General features: G+C 42.0%; 1 pseudogene; it reads left to right on the forward strand.

Annotated features, from left to right (window-relative positions):
• Positions 1-5,181: 5,181 nt before the first annotated feature.
• Positions 5,182-11,281, forward strand: LOC127176256 (tripartite motif-containing protein 16-like; annotated as a pseudogene).
• Positions 11,282-13,190: the final 1,909 nt, after the last annotated feature.

The raw sequence follows: 13,190 nt of genomic DNA on the forward strand, positions 1-13,190 counted from the left end.
GTTCTTACTGTAGTGTCACAATTTTCAAAATGAAAATGAAATGCACACACACACAGTCAATAAATCATTTTCATTATTCACCTTATAGAGCTACGGCTTTTTCAGTGTTTAGTTCTTCTGTGTTCTGGGGTCACGAGCCGCTTTTTTAGTTTCTTTTTAACATTTTTTCATTTTTATTTTTAGGTTACAGCTTGTCAGTAATCTGTGTTAAAACTTTTCGATTGCCAACACACTATATCTGATTCATTTGGTCCATTAGTTCTCGAAAACACAGACAAATTGCCGCAGCTTGTTTATTAAAATATATTATATGTGGCCGCCAAACATAATTTACAAAATATGCAGTTTTACACTAGATTTTTGACCAGATGTAGCAATAAAATGCAGCGATAACAATTTGCGCTGCTATTTCTTTATCACACAAAAATACTGTTATAATGTTTTTTTAAGCAGCAAATTAGAATATTAGAATTATTTCTGAAGAATCATGTGACTGGAGTAATGATGCTAGAAATTCAGTTTTGAAATCACAGGAATAAATTACATTTTAAAATATATTCAAATAGAAAGCAGTTATTTTAAATAGTAAAAATATTTCAAAATGTGACTGTTTTTGATGTACTTTGGATCAAATAAATGCAGGCTTGGTGAGCAGAAGACACATCTTCATTAAAAATCTTACTGTTCAAAAACTTTTGACTGGTAGTGTATAGGAAAATTGAATGTAATGTAAGGGAGTACTGAAAAAAGATATATTTTTAAGGCCAAAAATGCAGTTTTGTGCATTTTTGTTTATTCAAAATAAAATTTTACCCTTTAAAAACAAGGTTGTTAAAATATTTACAGATTTTTACATCAACTGAAGCCACTGCTACTGTCAACTCAAGATACATATGAAGAAGCATCCAGTCCCCGGGTGTGTCCAGGTCATCAAATCTGGCCCCCTTAAAAAAAAAAGTTTGAACACCCGTTTTAACATATTTCACCTGTTTTCACATGTTCCAATTTGCTCAGTTTTTTTGTTAAACTCTATACAAAAATTCCCTCATTTTGCACAGGTTTGACCATGTTCTCATTCAGAAAACACAAGTACATATTATAATTAACTAAAGCATCACAAAATTGTAAAACTCAGATAGCAAATTTTTATCCATGTGTGAATATTGAGTAACAGCTGATTGTTTGCTTTGGAAAATTAATCCTAGTGGTGCGAGACAAAGAGGAAAAGAAAAAAGAAAAAATTAAGGGTCTTTTGTTTTTGATGAAATACAAAGCACTGTAATTGATCATGTTCTTATGCAGGAATGATCATGAGGGAAGTTGGCTTACAGGCCAAAGAATTACAGAAAACAGGTAATAATTTCAGTGTTATCTGTTTAAGCTGGAGATCTTATGGGGGAAAACTGTTTTTATGCCTAGATGTTCTAGTGCACAGAGATCTGTAGCATCTGCCTGAGGGGAGAAGTGCAAACAGGTTGTGTCCGGGGTGAGAGGGGTCTGTGCTGATGTTGTGAGCAGGTGCCCGTTTCTCCACTCTGCATTTGTACAAGTCCTGAATGTTGGGCAGGTGCACACCAGTTATCCTTTCAGCTGTCCTAACAGTCCATTGCAGTCTTCTTATATCTGATTTGCTGGCTGATCCAAACCAGACAGTTACAGAAGAGCACAGAACCGACTCAGTAACAGCTGAGTACAACTGTCTCATCTGCACCTGTGGCAGGTTTTCATTTGACAAAGGAAGTACAACCTTTGCTGGGCCTTTTCACAATGGAGTCAATGTGAATGTCCCACTTCAGGTCCTGAGAGATGTTAGTTCCTAGGAACCTGAATGACTCCACTGCAGCCACAGTGCTGTCCATGATGGTGAGAAGAGGGAGTGCAGGGGTGTTTCTCCTGAAGTCCACGATCATTTCCACAGTTTTGAGCGTGTTGAGCTCCAGGTTGTTGTGACTGCACCGGAGAGACAGCTGCTCAACCTCCTGTCTGTAAGCAGACTCGTCACTGCCCTGGATGAGACCAATGACTGTGGTGTCATCTGCAAACTTCAGGAGCTTGACAGAGGGGTCTTTAGATGTGCAGTCATTTGTGTCGAGGGAGAAGAGCAGTGGGGAGAGCACACACCCCTGAGGAGCTCCAGTGATAATGGTGCGTGTGCTGGATGTGAGTTTTCCCAGCCTCACTAGCTGCTGCCTATCTGTCAGGAAGCTAATGATAGTACAGAAGAGTATGCGGGATGATGCTGTTGAAAGCGGGCTGAAGTCCACAAACAGGATTCTTGCATAAGTTCTTTGGTTTGTCCAGATGTTGGAGTCCCATGTTGACTACATCATTCACAGACCTGTTTGCTCTGTAAGGAAACTGCAGAGGTGCAGTACTGTCCTTCACGTAGACCAACACCAGTCTCTTAAATTACTTCATGACCACAGATGTTAAAGCAACAGGTCTGTAGTGATTTAGGCCTGTTGTTTTTGGTTTCTTGGGTACAGGGATGATGGTGGAGTGTTTGAAGCAGGAGGGGACGACAAACAGCTCCACTGATCTGTTGAAGATCAATGTGAAGATGGATGACAGATGGACAGTACAGGCTTTGAGGCAGGCTGGAGAGACACCGTCTGGCCCTTTGGCTTTCCTTATCTTCTGTTTCCTGAAGACTCTGCGTACATCATCTTCACAGATCTTAAGTGCAAGCTGAGAAGGAGTAGGGGGAAGGTGTTGATGGCTGTGTTGTGAGATGGTGCATTAAAACTACATGGATGTCTTTAAGCCCCGGATATCTGCTCACTCTTGAACCGCTGCTGGTTGTGGCACACTAAACACACACTTTGTCCGTACAACTGTAAATATGTTATTATTCTAAACTTTTCATGAACTACATGAGTTGTAATTTTCTGCAGAAAGCTGAACTCTAGTGTCTGATGTTTTATGGATTTGTTGGTAAAGGGTGAGAGAGCCGACAAGCTGCATGATTTCTGTCCAAGAGCCCGGTGTGACTCACAGAACAGCGCCGCCTGCTGACACAAATCAGTACAAACACAAACATCATGATGCTCTTTACAAAACAAATACTTTCAATGTGAATCAACACAGTCATGCTTTCGGGTCGGGCTCAGTCACATCAGCGCGATAAGGCATTGACCATTTGGCTGTTTCACTTGATGCAAAGGTGTTTTTGACTTAAAATAAATGTAAATCATTAAAAATACAAAATTAGACGATTATTATTGATTTGTCTCTTAGATGTTCCAAAAATCATGCAGTGTGAAGAAACTTAGATGGCGCCGTGAACATCTTCTAACACAATTCTGGCTCTTCAAAAGAAATACTTTCAATGTGAAGAACTGTCATATTCACTGCTGTGAGCTGCTCTCTGCTGTTTGACTTTAATGTAAATCATTAAAAAACAAAATTAGATTGATTATTATTGTTTTTTGTTTTTTTTATCAGATCCCAACATCATGCAGTGAATTAGAGAAGCACTAGAGGGCGCCATTGAGCAACATATGAGCATCTTCTCTAATGCTGTCTCTTCTGAGTTGATCAGACTGAGTTCACTGCTTGAGCTGCTCGACACACTGACATTATACATGCTGAAGGAGTATTTCTACTGGAGAAGCTCATTTCAACACAAGTGTGTGTATCTCACTGTCTTGCGTTTGAGTCACTCACCTTTATTTATATACCTGCACTTTGAGCTCCAGATAATCTGAGATGAGACTAAATATGATCTCACACATAATCTGAGAGGAATGTGCTGTGGTTGTTCAATGACTCAAATTCACACAGATTCCAATGAGTTTATGCCCTCCATAATGCTGATAACTAATAATTTGTAATTTAGCTGTTTAGAACAATATACTGTTTTTCAATGTAATTCAAAGATTTAGCTGTTGCAATTGTTTGCGAAATAGACTATTTCTGAGTCTATGACTCATTTTTAAATCATCACCATATTTTTACTGTGAATTTCTGGCATCCACGGCTGCCAGATTTTAACATACTCTAAATACACAGGATTATTATTACAATGCATGGTGGTAAAGGTGTGTGCAGAGTATTTTTAACACATGAGACACAGAGATTCTGTACATCAAACAGACCGCAGGAATATGAAGGTGTTACAGTATGAGAGAATGTGCACGTCTGGAATCTGAGGTTCGGTTCAGATTCAACTGAGATTTTGTGCTGACTGTGTTTCTCTACCACTAAAACCAATACATGCTATTAGAGAAACTCAATACTCCAGCATTAAAACAGTGATGCAGCAGATCTACTGAAGGCCTCTGTGTGTCTCTGCTAACTGAAATATTTTCTGAGAATGTTTTTCTAATGTTCTATTTATGATATGAAAACGCTATTTCTGAAAATTCTATCAATGTCTAGTATTTAAATATTTCGAAAATGTTTTTTTTTTGTTTTTTTTACCTTTAGGACTCTTATGCACGACTGCCGTCACGTCATCCAGGTGGTGCTGCACACTGGTGGTGGATGAGGAGATCCAACCTTGCAATGTAAAGTGCTTTGAGTGTCTATATAAATTTTTACAAATTATTATTATTATTCTATATGGCAGTAATAAATGGTTAATTTGTGTAAAAACTGGTTCATTTGTGCAAATACAGTTATTATTTTGTCTTGTGGACTACAAATAAACATCTGTCATGTTAAACAGCTTATTCAGTTTTTGTATCTGTCAACTGTATACCGGCCTTTACAATATTTAATCTTTTAAAGAAATTCAAAGTCTGTTTTGATACACTTTACCTTTCTAGTTACAAATTGTTTTGAATTTAAATGATTTTGATTCTACTTCCTAACATAATTCAAATAATTTTTTTATCACATTTGCTCCCTAAATTCAAAAGTATTAATTGTTTTGTAATTTAAAGGTGTTCTCAGTTCATCTGAATGACGCACAACTCTGACATGAACAGAACAGACTCTGTAAAGACTTACCATGCACTGCATTACACTGTCTCTGTGTGTGTGTGTGTGTGTGTGTGTGTGTGACTTTACAGGAACAGGAATGGGGGAACCTGCTTTACAGAATTGCAGACACACCTGTTTTACACATGTCACACAAACAAAGAACCAAGACAAACAAGAATCAACCCAGTTCAGGAAAAAGAAACTGAAGTGTTGTTGAGCTGTTGTGTGTTTGTGTCTCTGTATTCATGCAGTAAAATGACAGAAGCCAGATTTTCTCAGGATGAGTTCTTGTGTCAAGTGTGTCAGGATCTCCTGAAGGATCCAGTGTCCATTCCCTGTGGACACAGTTACTGTAAGAGCTGTATTACAAACTGCTGGGATCAGGAGAATCAGATGAGAGTCTACAGCTGCCCTCAGTGCAGAAAGACCTTCAATCCAAGACCTGCTTTAGCTAGAAACACCATGCTGGCTGAAGTGGTGGGGAAACTGAAGAAGAGGAAACATCCTGCTGACTGTGACGCTGGAGCTGAAGATGTGCAGTGTGACGTCTGTACTGGAAGAAAACACAAAGCCCTCAAGACCTGTCTGGTGTGTCAGGGAATCTTACTGTCACACTCATTTTAAGCATCATGAGGAGTTTCATTCACGTAAGCCACACAAAATGATTGACGCCACTGGACGACTGCAGGAGATGATCTGCCAGAAACATGAGAAGATCCTTGAGGTTTTCTGTCGCACTGACCAGAAATGTATATGTGTGCTGTGTATAGATGAACATAAAAACCACAACACAGTATCAGCTGCAGCACAGAGGACAGAGACACAGGTATGTAAAACTAGCAGTACACTACACTAGTTAATTCTCAGTGCAGTGATTCAATAGTCAGAAACACTGTCAGTATGAAGCTTTACGTCTGTGTCAGTTTCACTTTTACTATATGTATGCTTGCAGTGCCAAACAAGCCTTAATCTTCATGTTTATTATTGCTTGGTGATTGATCATCACTTCTGGAGTTTGAACCTACAGCCATTAGTTATCAGCTCTGTTTTTACTGGATTAATCTTTTCACATGATGATTTAGTGTTTGTAGTTCCCCTTCAGGAACTCAAGCTGCATCCGAAAACATGTCTACAGCAAGACCACGCTCTGAATACACGTGAAATCTAACCAATCGAAGGGCGAGACGTCACGGGCGGGTGGCATAAGCGACCAGAATGCTTAAAAGCATGTGTGGCAGAGACAGGGTCAGCTTCAGTCTTTCAGCAAAGCGCTCTGTGTTGTGTCTGTCACCTTGTTTTTTCATGCTAGTTTGCACAACTTTTATTTAAGGGTGATGTCTGCCAGCAAGGGCAAGAGTGGTGAGAGTAGATCACGTTACAGGCTGTGTGTTCCTCCCTGCAATCGCTACATCACTAGCTGGGATACAAACAGCATGTGCGTGGTCTGCGTGGCAGCAGAGCATGCTGAGTCGGCTCTTAAGGTCCACATTGTGAGCTTCTTTTTTTGCGGATGCTCTGCTCCCAGAAGGCACTCTTCGAGGAGGGAGCCTTCGCCAGCGTTCCTCGCAGTCTTGACCCCGCTTCCGCCGAGGCGGGGCGGCAGCTGCATTCATGAGGTTCGCAGTTGGATCTGTTGGAGGGAATGAAGACGGGTGACCCCTGTCTCCTTCCTCACCCGCAAGATCCACAGCCCGTTCTGTGGGATCGGAAGCCCGCTCTGCAGTTATTTCCCCCCACTCCTTTAATCCCCCCAGTATGAGGAGCTGTTGGAGGTGGTGGCCAAACTTAAGATCGATTGGCCCGCCGAGAAACAGGCTGAACCGCAGAAGAGCAAGTTAGATGAGCGCTTTCTGCGGAGAAAGCCGCCACCTCCACACCGGAGCCTTCCCTTTTTCCCTGACCTCCACACAGAAGTCTCGAGGTCGTGGGTAAAACCCTTTTCAGCCTGCTTGTTCATCCCCGCCTTGGATTACTTGGCGGGGTTGGGTGAGCGCAGCTACAAGACGATGCCCCGGGTGGAGCAGACTTTGGCCAGCTATCTGTTCCCCTGGCACAGCATCGTCTTTAAAGGCTCCAACCTTGCTCTTCATACAACCTCGGCGGTTGTGGACAAGGGGTACATGGCAGCAGGTCAGGCCGGAGCATGTCTTTATACCATGTATGTGCTCTAAGCATATCAGGCCGACCTGCTGAAGGAGTTAGATAACGGCGAGGAGGTCGACATTTCCGAACTTTGGGCAGTCTATGGCAGCCCTGGTGGTGGCGGAGAGACATCTCTGGTTGACCCTGTCCGACATGAAGGAGAAGGACAGGGTATTCCTCCTGGATGCCCCGCTTACGCCTTCTGGCCTGTTTGGTGACGCAGTTGACTCTGTCGTCAGCAGGTACCAGGAGGCACAGAAGCAAGTCGAGGCGACCGAGACCAGCGCCGCTCCAGGCCGGGCGCTTCTAAGGGTAGGCCCGACCTGCGGGTCGTGCTTCAGTCGATTTACACGGCGTCCGTCTCTCCCTGGTGCCCTCAGGAGATCAACCTGCTACCCCTGCCAATGTTACAGGGTGCAGTGGTCTCCAGCAAGCACACATCTTGGGTCTCTCCGCCTGCGGATGTAGCGGAACCGAAAAGTTAGTTCGGCCGTCTCCTGCCGGTCCACCATTACAAGACACCAAACTAGTGGTTCAGTCAACACCAGAAGCCAGCCTCGAGATTTACGTTTACGAAGTGTGTGGATGCAGCTCTGGCCCCCCTTCATCTCCATGGCATTCGCATACTCTACTACATAGACGACTGGTTGATTCTAGCTCAGTCGGAGAGTCTGGCTGCTCGACATCGAGATGTCGTCCTCGCCCACATGAGAGCGTTGGGGTTGAGACTGAACGCCAAGAAAAGTGTGCTTTCTCCATCACAGAGAACCACTTATCTAGGCATTCGACTATGATGCAGGCATGTCTGTCTCCTGCTTGACGGCAATTTTGGCCTACCACGCCCTTTTGGTGGCCTGTCAGTGGGCAAGAACCCCCTGGTTACACGTTTCCTCCATGGTATGCTGAGGCTGAGGCCTCGTGGGACCTCGTTGTGGTGCTCAAAGCTCTTTGTAGACCTCCTTTCGGGGCTTTTATAGATTTGTGATCGGTTGCTCACCATCAAGACTACTTTGCTTCTAGCGCTAACCTCCCTTAAGTGGGTTGGGGACCTGCAGGCCCTTTCGGTGGCCCCTTCTTTTCTTGACTTTGCTCCTGGACTGGCCAAAGCATTTCTTTATCCACAAGTGGGGTAAGGTCCGAAGGTCGCTTCCGCTGCACCACAGCCCGTCATACTCTAGGCATTCTGTCCTCCTCCGTTCAGGGAGTCTGACCAGCAGAAGCTTCACTGTATGTGTCCAGTGCGAGCCTCTGGGTATCAAGGCTCATTAAACTCGAGGTATGGCGGCCTCCAAGGCTCTTCTGGCAGGTGTCCCTATGCAGGACATCTGCAACCCTGCGGGATGCTTCATGCCCCTCACCTTTGTTAGGTTTTACAACCTAGCTCTTCGAGTTACTCCTGGCTCCTCTGTTCTCCTGCCCTAGCTGCATTCTAGGCAGGGATTTAGAAGTCTTGTTGCATGGTCATCTCGTTCACCTACTGTTTTCAGACGCAGCTCGAGTTCCTTAAGGGGAACGTCCCAGGTTACATATGCAACCCTGGTTTCCCAAGGGAACGAGACGCTGCGTCTCGAGCCATACTTCCGGCATCCCTTTGAGTGCTTGAATCCCCTGAAGCTGACGCTGGCTTCGCCGCATGTGCTTTTAAGATTCCTGGTCGCTTACGTCACCCGGCCGTGACATCTCACCCCTCAATTGGTCAGATTACACATGTGTTCAGAGCATGGTCTCGCTGTAGGCGTTCCCCTAGCATTTTCGGACGCAGTGTCTCGTTCCCTCTGGAAACCAGGGTTACATATTTAATCTGGGACATTTTCTGTGACATTCACTATCATTCGTTTGTCATGCAGAAGCAGCTGAAAGAGATGCAGAAGATGTTCCAGCAGAGAATCCAGCAGAGAGAGAAAGATCTTCAGCAGCTGAGAGAGGCTGTGGAGTCTCATAAGGTGAGTCTGGAGAAGAAGAGAAGTTTGTCTCAGTCTCAGTTCAGACTCTCTTGTCTCTTTCAGTCCCACTGAAGCTTGAATCACTGTGTGTCCTAACAGCGCTCTGCACAGACAGCAGTGGAGGACAGTGAGAGGATCTTTGAGCTGATACGGCTGATCGGAGATCAGGAAAAGCGAGCAGTGAGTCGAGCTGAAGGACGACTGGAGCGACTAGAGCAGGAGATCAATGATCTGAGGAGGAGAGACGCTGAGCTGGAGCAGCTTTCACACACACAGGATCACATCCAGTTCCTGCAGGTAACAGAGATCTAGAAGAACACCATCATAGTGGACTTGAGCCAGGTCCTGCTGTGACAAGAGACTCACAGAGAAACATTTCATCAGTGTCTTATTATATAATCATCAGTCAGACTCTCATCTGATCATCTTCTTCTGAAAGAGACGCTGCTTAGAAATGGTTATCAGCTCTGGAAATCTCTTGGGAATCAGTTCTTTCTTCTGGAAGATATATTTAGCTGTTAAACACCACTAGCGCCACCAACTGTTCAAAACTTCGCTAACATTTCATCTTTTACTCTACCTAATTTTTCCTGGTGATTTATTACGTCATGGTGAAATCAGTGAACTTGATAGTACCGAGTAACGTTCATCAAAATTAGATTAAGTGATCCTCAAACCTGATAAAATTGATTTTTATTGGCCTGTATCACACTGATGAATTTGACCATGAGGACCCCAAACATAAAGTTAGGCTGTAGTCAACTGTGTCTTAAGGCTCATTGTGAAGTTTCAGTGTCTCTGAAGACTCTAAAGTTATACATTTATAACTAAAGTTATAAATTACAAACTAATTGTAGCCTTTGAGCTGCTTTTCCTGAGCAAATCTACTCAACCCTACAATGAGACTCCATTGATGTGCTTGAGCTGTTAGATGGACATTTATGTTCTTAGCAGATGTTTTATCATCCAAACTATTTCCTAGAAAGTTCACATAGAGTGTAAGTGTCAAATACTAGAATCTGTAGCTCTAATGTGATTTAATGAATATGAGAAGAATGAAGCTGATGCTGTGAAAGTGCTGGATTGAGGTGAGTTACTAAAGATCAGTCAAGTCAAATCTGATGTTGGTGCAGGTTATTGGGTGAAGTGTGGAGCTGATGAGTTTTGATTTCTGTTTTCTGTAGAGTTTCCAGTCTCTCTCAGCACCTCCTGAATCTACAGACGTAAATGATGATCCCTTCAGTTCTCTAATATCTTTTGATGGTCTAAGAAAATCTGTCCATCAGCTGAAAGACAAACTGGAGGATTTCTGCAAAGAGGAGCTCAAGATCTCAGACAGAGGTAAAGTCCTGGAGATTCATCTGCTCTCAGAAACGAGTCCATCATCATCTCATATCATGGAGAACATCATATTAGAAATGTGTTAGGAATGGATGCAGGATCATGAGAATCACACTGTTCATGTCTGTTGATTTCCAGTCGCATTAACCAACATTGTTCCCAGGACCAGGAACGACTTCTTACAATGTAAGTCAGTAAGAAAACAAGCAGAAAAACTCACTGATTGTGTTCATGTTCTTCCTGTAGTTTTTTTGTAATTGATGATGTAAATGATGATTTGCACAGGATATCTGCTCATCTGTACTGAGACACTGATGATACACTGAACATGAAGAGTTCAGCACATGAAAACATCAAACAGATTCATAATTCCTGATTCTGATGTGATTCCCATCAGCTCACTCCGGATCTGAACACAGTGAATAAACGCCTCCGTCTGTCTGAGAACAACAGAGTGATTACTGATACTGACACAGATCAGTCATATCCTGATCATCCAGACAGATTTGATTATTATCATCAGGTGTTGTGTAGAGAGAGTGTGTGTGGACGCTGTTACTGGGAGATTGAATGGAATGGATGTGTGTTTATATCAGTGTCATATAAGAGCATCAGCAGGATGGGATCAGGTGATGAGTGTGTGTTTGGATCTAATGATCAGTCCTGGAGTTTGGACTGCACTCCTAAAAGTTACTCATTTAGACACAATAATATAGAGACTGATCTCCCTGTAGAGTCCATCATCAGTAGAATAGGAGTGTTTGTGGATCACAGTGCAGGAACTCTGTCCTTCTACAGCGTCTCTGACACAATGAGCCTCATCCACACAGTCCAGACCACATTCGCTCAGCCGCTCTATGCTGGGTTTGGGTTTAATGTTCATTATGGATCATCAGTGAAACTGTGTTGATGAATCAGAATAGATTGATGAGAGATTCTACACATAATGGTTTCAGCTGATGATGAATCAGTAACAGTGAGTTAGTTTTTTTTATTTCTCTTCATAACATTAAGGGGCCATTTACATAGCGCATCTTTTGCATGTGGGAGTTTGTTATTTCAAATGTAGACAGCACTGAGATGAACGAAATAGATGATTACTACGGAATTCCTAATAGGACACAAATTATGATTATTTTTATTTCTTGTTTCTCATGATCTTCACTCAAAGCAGCAGTTTTTGTCCCCTTTTTCTTGACAAGAAATGCAGCTAGATGTTGTTAGGCTATATGTCAGTAAGTATGTTAGCCTTTTTACTGTGCTCACGGCACATTCTTCAACTTTTACGGGAATATGACCACCAAGGTGTTAGAATTGCTGTGTTTATTATTATTATTATTCCTTTCCAAAATGAATCACATTTTTGAGGGCCTAAACATGCTTGAAAAATCATTAAACTTTGCACACACAACAGAACTGGCGAAAATTTATGTCTGATATAGGTTTCAAAAGTGGGTGTGGCAAAATGTCTCAATAGCGCCACCTGTTCATTTTCAACAAAGTGCGCCTCAAGCTACCTTTCACATACATGTACTTTAACAAACTCATCCTAGAGATTTATTCAGATCAACACTAAATTTGGTCAGTCTAATCTAAAGCCCTAAAGCCATAATCTAAAGTTAAATTGCGAGGATCTAGAGTTTTTGTTTGAAGGGTGTGTCTGTGGAAGCCTGATAAATTTTGATGTTTTGCCATGAAACAGGAAGTTGTTATAACTCAGCCATACAATGTCAAATGGGCCCCAATTGTCACATGTTTGATAAGAGTCCTGTCCTATAGAGATATATCCCCATATTTAGTTATAGTCATAGCGCCACCTGCTGGCAACAGGAAGTGTTATGTTTTACTCTGTAACAAACTTCTTCATCAACATCAACATTATATTTTCTCAGTCTAATCTAAAGGGCCTTTGAGATGTTAAGTTGCAAAGAGTCTTGAGTTTTCGCTAAAGGCCGTGTCGGTGGTGAGCCCAGGTGCGAGGACCCTTTTTTTCTTTAATTATTATTTTATTTGTAATTTAATGCACAAGTAAATGTGTGCACATAGCACTTAAACTAGAAAATATGCATTCTTTTTTTTTTTTTTGGTTAATTTGAAAAGTACAAACGAAAAATAAAACTATTTAAATCCATAAAATAACTAATTTTACATTCTGGCATTTATGTGCTTTTTCACATTCTTATCACTCTGCATGTCTCATCCATGAGTATGCAATGTTGGAGAACAAGCTTTTGGGGTTTTTTGAGAACCAGAACCAAACTGACTGAACAATAAAGCTATAGTGAGCAACTTTATTAAAATACCTGGTGGTGAGGAATAATACAAAAAATGTCACATTCACTCAGCATTACTTGATTTAATTCACAAATATCTCAATTACAATTAAGTCAAAATGTATTGCGTTCAGTTGTGTTTTAGGCACTAAGCAGTCTAGCACTTTATAGTTATATTGAAATACTGAAAATTTCTCTGCCACCCTAGACTGGTTGCTGGCCCCTCCCTGACCACCCCTATAAAAACCTCCTTGCTCCGCAACTGCGTAATGAAAGTGTTTTTTTCTGTTATCACAACTTAATTTTCTCATGAGCTCGACTTAACAAAAACACAATGCATCATCAGTCTACTGAATCTACTGCTCAACTTTGACACGCATCTGATGGCAGATCTTTCAGCAACTTTTGCTTTGCCTAGTAATAAGGTCTATAGCAACAAATACAGGCTAATCAATCATTGTTGATTTTTTTCCAGAGATGATCCATATATAATGATCTAAAATCACTCGATTTGAGGTTTTTAGGATATGTGTATGTAAATTCATTTTTGCTACACACTTTCACA

Source organism: Labeo rohita, chromosome 14, assembly GCF_022985175.1.
Source record: "Labeo rohita strain BAU-BD-2019 chromosome 14, IGBB_LRoh.1.0, whole genome shotgun sequence".
In the NCBI taxonomy this organism is placed as follows: Eukaryota; Metazoa; Chordata; class Actinopteri; order Cypriniformes; family Cyprinidae; genus Labeo; species Labeo rohita.